The sequence below is a fragment of the Moschus berezovskii genome, chromosome 1 (genome assembly GCF_049115385.1).
Source record: "Moschus berezovskii isolate FMDL1 chromosome 1, NW_MosBer_1.0, whole genome shotgun sequence".
Classification (NCBI taxonomy): domain Eukaryota; kingdom Metazoa; phylum Chordata; class Mammalia; order Artiodactyla; family Moschidae; genus Moschus; species Moschus berezovskii.
This window is the reverse complement of record NC_142460.1, coordinates 2,352,961-2,359,117: the sequence shown is the minus strand read 5'-3', so window position 1 is coordinate 2,359,117 and position 6,157 is coordinate 2,352,961. Positions and strand designations below refer to the sequence as shown.

Here is a 6,157-nt window from a genome sequence, read left to right as displayed (position 1 = left end):
TGACAATATACAGCCTTGACGCACTCCTTTTCCTATTTGGAACCAGTCTGTTGTTCCATGTACAGTTCTGATTGTTGCTTCTTGACCTGCATACAGGTTTCTCAAGAGGCAGGTCAGGTGGTCTGGTATGCCCATCTCTTTCAGAATGTTCCACAGTTTATTGTGATCCACACAGTCAAAGGCTTTGGCATAGTCAATGAAGCAGAAATAGATGCTCTTCTGGAACTTTCTTGCTTTCTCCATGATCCAGCGGATGTTGGCAATTTGATCCCTGGTGCCTCTGCCTTTTCTAAAACCTGCTTGAACATTTGACTGTGTGGATCACAATAAACTATGAAAAATTCTGAAAGAGATGGGAATACCAGACCACCTGACCTGCCTCTTGAGAAATCTATATGCAGGTCAAGAAGCAGCAGTTAGAACTGGACATGGAACAACAGACTGGTTCCAAATTGGGAAAGGAATACAACAAGGCTGTATATTGTCACTTTGCTTATTTAACATATATGCAGAGTATATCATGTGAAATACCGGGCTGGATGAAGCACAAGCTGGAATCAAGATTACCAGGAGAACTATCAATAACCTCAGATATGCAGATGATGCCACCCTATGGCAGAAAGCAAAGAGTAACTAAAGAGCCTCTTGATGAAAGCGAAAGAGGTGAGTGAAAAATCTGGCTTAAAACTCAACATTCAAAAAAACATGGCATTCAGTCCCATCACTTCATGGTAAATAGTTGGGGAAACAGTGGAAACAGTGACAGACTTTATTTCCTTGGACTCCAAAATCACTGCAAATTGTGACTGCAGCCATGAAATTAGAAGATGCTTGTTCCTTGGAAGAAAAGCTATCACCAACCTAGACAGCATATTAAAAAGCAGAGACATTACTTTGTCAACAAAGGTCCATCTAGTCAAAGCTATGGTTTTTCCAGTAGTCATGTATGCATGTGAGAGTTGGACTATAAAGAAAGCTGAGCGCCAAAGAATTGATGCTTTTGACCTCTGGTGTTGGAGAAGACTCTTGAGAGTCCCTTGGATTGCAAGGAGATCAAACCAGTCCATCCTAAAGGGAGTCAGTCCTGAATATTCATTGGAAGGACTGATGATGAAGCTGAAGCTCCAATGATGCAAAGAACTGACTCATTGGAAAAGACCCTGATGCTGGGAAAGATTGAAGGCAGGAGGAGAAGGGGACAACAGAGGACGAGATAGTTGGATGGGGTCACCCACTCAATGGACTTGAGTTTGAGCAAGCTCTGGGAGTTGGTGATGGACAAGGAAGCCTGGCGTGCTGCAGTCCATGGGGTCACAAAGTTGGACACAACTGAGTGACTGAAGTGGACTGACTCTAACTATTAATTATGATAAATCTTGGAAGCCAGCAGACCAACTCCTCCAATTGTATTCTTTTTCAAAATAGTTTTAGCTGTTCTCTAGTTCCTTTGATTTTCCATGTAAGTTTTAGAATAATCTTGTCTCTATCTACAAAATTCTTGCTGGGATGTTGGTAGAAATTACAATTTCGCAGAAAATGATATACTTATTGAGTCTTCCAATTCATATATGCCTGTTTCTCCACTTATTCAGGACTTCATTAATTTCTTTCATCAGTGTTTTGTAGTTTTCAAAATCTTTCAAAAAGTTGTAGTTTCAAAAAGTTCTATACCTGTTTTGTTATATTTACACCTAAAATTTAATTTTTTGAGCAAGCATACCTAGTTTTGTGCCTTTAATTTTAATCTTGGTGTCTTTGTATTCATTGTTAGTATTTAGAAATACCAGTGTTTTTTTTTTTTTTTTTTTTGCGTGTTCACCTTATATCCTACAGGTTTGCTGGATTCTTTTGTTCTAGGAGTGTTTTGTCTTGTTACCAGATCTTTGAGATTTTCTACAAAGAAAGCTGTGTCATCTGTAAATAGGAACCATTTGATGTCTTCCCTCCCAGTCTGTATGCCTTTTGTTCCTTTTTTTTTTTTTTTGTCTTACTGCCCAGGCCAGAACTTCCAGCGCTATGCTGAATAAAAATCAGGAAAGTAGATGTCCTTGCCTCGTTCCCAAGCCTAGAGGGAAAGCTTTAGGTTATTTGTGATGTTCTTTATCATGTTCAGGAAGTCCCTTCCATTCCTATGTTTATGAGAGTTTTTTTTTTTTAATCATGAATGGGTATTAAGTTTTGTTAAATGCCTTTTTGGCACTGATTGGTATGACTAGATGATTTTTCATTATTAGCCTGTTAATATGGCAAATTACATGGATTGATTTTTTTGAATTTTGAACCACACTTGAATCCCTGGGTTAGACTCCACTTGTCCATAGTATATCTTATTGAATCTAATTTTCCAAAATTTTGTTAAGGACTTTTGTATTTATATTCACAAAGTATTACTATATTGACCTATAGTTTTCTTTTTGTGACTATTTGGTTTAGACATTCAGTTCAGTTCAGACATTAGGATGATGTTAACCTCATATGATGAACCAGAGAATATTCCATCCTTGTTTTTCTGGAAGAGATATGTAGAATTAGTGTTAATACTTTTTTAACTGTTTGATAGAAACCCCAATGAAACCATCTGGGTCTAGAGATTTAAGGGAAGGGGTAAATTAAGAACTTAATCTCCTTAATAATTACAGGCTGTTCCAATTATTTTCTACAGGTAAGTTGTGGCAGGTTGTGCTTTTTTAGGAATTGGTTCATTTCATGTAAGTTGTCAAATTTGTGAATTCACAGTTGTTCATAATCTCCCCTCATTTCCCTTTTGATGTCCTTAGGGTCTGTAGTGGCACTTCTTTTTTTTTTATTGGCAACTTATAATGCAAAGTATTTTATTTTTAAACATTAAATTTAAAAACAAGATAGCCTAGGTTAATAAAGTTTCCCAAAGCTGAATGTGCTCATTTGGAGCTCAGTTTTTCTGCTTGAAGTACAAAAAAACAACTTCCTAAAATTCCTAGGCAGGAAATTACTGTTTTGATGATCGGTGAAAGATGAACCGATCAACCTCAGTTGGTAACCCCTTTTTTATTCCTTGGTAAGGCTTTAAAAAATTCTGTAACAGACGCATTTTTCTTTTAGTCTTACACAGATAATTTCATTCCGAAAGTCTCCTGAGAGGCATATACCATATACAGGAATCCATCTTCATCCTTCTCGCTGTCATACACTTCACAGATCGGAGTGGACACACTCACCGTGCTATGTCCGTTCACTAACAGGAAGAAGGCTTGATCAGCATTGAGCTGTAAGCGCCTTCTTGTTATCTTGATGAGCTCACTCATGTTGACATGATCAGGCACCAGGAACTTTGTTTTATCCAGGACAGGAAGCTGTTTCTCACCTTTGTATCGTTCTATTATTACCGGGATTTTGGTAGGATGCTGCTCTTGGATAAGTCGGACATCTTCCACTCTTTGTTGGAAGGTTTTCTCGAAGGCGTGGCGCTGCAGGCTGGGTGGGGCGGCGAGCTGGAGGGTCCAGGCGGCGGCGGAGGCGGTGACAGCTCCGACGGTGGCGGCAGCGACTTCTCCTGTGTGTGTAGCGGCACTTTCTATGTCAGTTTTAAGATTTTTGGTCAGTTTTTCTGGAAGTTTGTTGGTTTTTAAAAGAAAAAAATTCTCAAAGAACGAGCTCTTCATTTCATTGGTTCTCCCTGTTGTGTTTCCATTTTCAATTTTATTGGTCTCTGCTCTTATCTTTGCCATGCCATGCCTTCTGCTTGCTTCGGGTTCATTCTGCTCCCCTTCTTACAGGTTCTTGAGGTGGGTGCTTAATTACATCCCTCTTTTCTTCTTCTTTTTTAAAAAATAAACATATAGTCCAACAAAGCCAAGTTTATTGGGTCAGTGAAGCCAGGAAGGACTCTCCGAATAAATTCACGTCTCTTGATGATGGAGAGAAGGCATGCGACACAGCTGTTTTCAAGCTTGTGTTAGGCGCACACTTGTCCAGCCTGTGCCCCCCTGCTCAGGTGGTGTTGCCACAATAGAAGGGTCTAGGGTTTCTTCACGTCCTCCTTTGAATAAAAACCATCAGTGGGAGAACAGCGGGCACACCCTTCCCTGTATCCCAGGGGTGCAGGGGGGTGCAGGTGTGAAGGTGGCAGGTGGAGTAGGGCCGGGCAGACACCCCAGCTCGGCCCATGCCCACGGCGGCCGGAACATGAGGAGCCCCATGAGTGATGAGACTCCTTGACCCACAGGAAGCATTTATTTAGCACCTCCTGTGTGCTAGCCAGTGTCCCAGGAGAACAAAACAGCCCAAGCTCCCTGCCCAAAAAGATCCTCGTCTAGTGGGAGAAGACTGACAACCCAGAGAAGAGAAAAGAGGCCTGAGTGTGCAGAGGGGAAAGTGCAGATGAGAAAGCAGGGCAGCAAGGAGGGGAGGCGGGCTGGGGCTGGGGGTCAGGCTTTGCAGCAACAGGAGGGGAGGCAGCCTGAGAGAAGGCCCCTGAACTGAGACCCTGTGGATGTGCTCTCAGGCGGCAGGGGCAGAGCCCTGTGGGGGTGCCAGCCTGTGTATCCTGATCAGAGGTGTGTGCAGGAGGGAACAGGGGGAGAGGCAGGTGATGAGAGCCGTGGACTTGAGCCTGGGATTCTGACACCCCTCAGAGTGAAACCAGACTGGGAAGCTCAACGGGAATTCACCCCAATGACCAGGGAGCTGCAGCAGCCTGGCCCAAGTGGAGGAGATGCGCATGGTCCGATGCTGGGTGTATCTGGGGATAGATTTGCTGAAAGCAGAAAACATTCTTATGGTTGCCAAGGGGATAAGGGGTGGAGGGATAAATTGGGAGATTGGGATTGACACAAACACACTATCATACATAAAATAGATACCTATAAGGACCTACTGTATAGCACAGGGAACTCTACTCAATACTCTGCAATGGCCAATATGGGGAAAGTATCTAAAAGAGAGTGGGTATATGTACATGTATAACTGATTCATTTTGCGGTACACCTGAAGCTAACACAACACTGTAAATTGACTACACTCCAATAAAAATTTAAAAATTAAATACCAAGAGAGAGGGAGAGACAGTAATGTTGGCTGTGGGTGTGAGACATAGGGAGGACCCTGGCAACCGAGGGATGCGGTCGTCTTCAGCTGAGATGAGGGAACCTTGAGAGCGTCAGGCTGGCGGGGGAGCCACATGATATGGGACTGAGCATTGGCCCATCACGGGTCACTAGAGCCCTTTCAGAACTGAGGTGCAGCCCAGGAGAGGCGGCTGTGTGGCACACACCCCAGCAAAGCGTAGCAGCATTGGGGGAAGCCCAGCACGTGTGCACCTGGGGAGGGACCCAGCCCCGAGGGCAGTCATGTGGGGGAGGAGAGAGGGAGGCCTGGAGCCAGTAACGGCCTTAGGTGGCCCCGGGCAGGCCTGGCCGGTGACATGGCCGGCTCACCACCTGTCTCTCAGTCTGCCTCAAGCCTCCAGTTCAAAGTGTGGGTCCTGGAGCATCCGCATTACCTGGGACCTAGAAATGCAGAGTCCCGGGTCTGCAGAGTCAGACACCCTGAGGAGGGTCCAGCAACCTATGGTTCCACAAGGCCTTTGGGAGTGGGAGACAAGGCTGGGTGCTGAAGCTGGAGAGGCGGCTCCGAGCCTGGGAGGGAACAGCTGGGAAAGGCATCAGTGGGGACCCTCTCTTGTCCCACTCTTAGATCCCTGGTTCTATAAAACCCACTTTGACTTTAGGTGGAAATTCTGGAGCACCACAGCCGTGACGAGACAAGTCTGCAGGCTCCTTTCGTGGGTCTGTCCCGTTTTGCCTTTCATCAGTTCGGTCACTCAGTCACGTCCAACTCTCTGTGACCCCATGGACCGCAGCACGCTAGGCTTCCCTGTCCATCACCAACTCCCAGAGCTTGCTCAAACTCAAGTCCATTGAGTCAGTGATGCCATCCAACCATCTCACCCTCCATCGTCCCCTTCTCCTCCTGCCTTCAATCTTTCCCAGCATCAGGGTCTTTTCCAATGAGTCAGTTCTTCACATCAGGTGGTCAAATATTGGAGTTTCAGCATCAGTCCTTCCAATGAATACTCAGGACTGATTTCTTTTAGGATTGATTGGTCTGATCTTCTTGCAGTCCAAGGGACTCTCAAGAGTATTCTCCAACTCCACAGTCCAAAACCATCCATTCTTGA

At 44.6% G+C, this 6,157-nt stretch overlaps 1 pseudogene; it reads right to left on the bottom strand.

Moving 5' to 3' along the window:
* Positions 1–3,028: 3,028 nt before the first annotated feature.
* Positions 3,029–4,146, bottom strand: LOC148778644 (microtubule-associated protein 1 light chain 3 beta pseudogene; annotated as a pseudogene).
* Between the last annotated feature and the right edge of the window lie 2,011 nt (positions 4,147–6,157).